Below are 307 nucleotides of genomic sequence, written 5' to 3'. Positions count from 1 at the left end.
GAGAGAGAGAGAGAACAAAAGAAAGAAAGAAAGTGATATAGCTGTCTCTTTATTAAGAAAACGGGGAGACCTAGCCACCGTTGGCAACTTCTTGACACCTTGGAACAGAGTAGAGAGTATAGTTAAGGAAGAGGGGAAATGAATTCACTTCATAATATTTATTCAGCAGGGCCAATGTTGTAGCATAGTGGGCTAAGCCTCTGCTCGTGGTGCCAGAATCCCATATCGGCACTGGTTTGTGTCCCAGCTGCTTCTCTTCTGATCCAGCTCTCTGCTATAGCTTGGGAAAGCAGTGGAAGATAGCCCA

The sequence above is a fragment of the Oryctolagus cuniculus genome, chromosome 15 (assembly GCF_964237555.1).
Source record: "Oryctolagus cuniculus chromosome 15, mOryCun1.1, whole genome shotgun sequence".
NCBI classification, from domain to species: Eukaryota; Metazoa; Chordata; class Mammalia; order Lagomorpha; family Leporidae; genus Oryctolagus; species Oryctolagus cuniculus.
The sequence above is the reverse complement of the archived record's forward strand: the minus strand, read 5'-3'. Positions refer to the sequence as shown.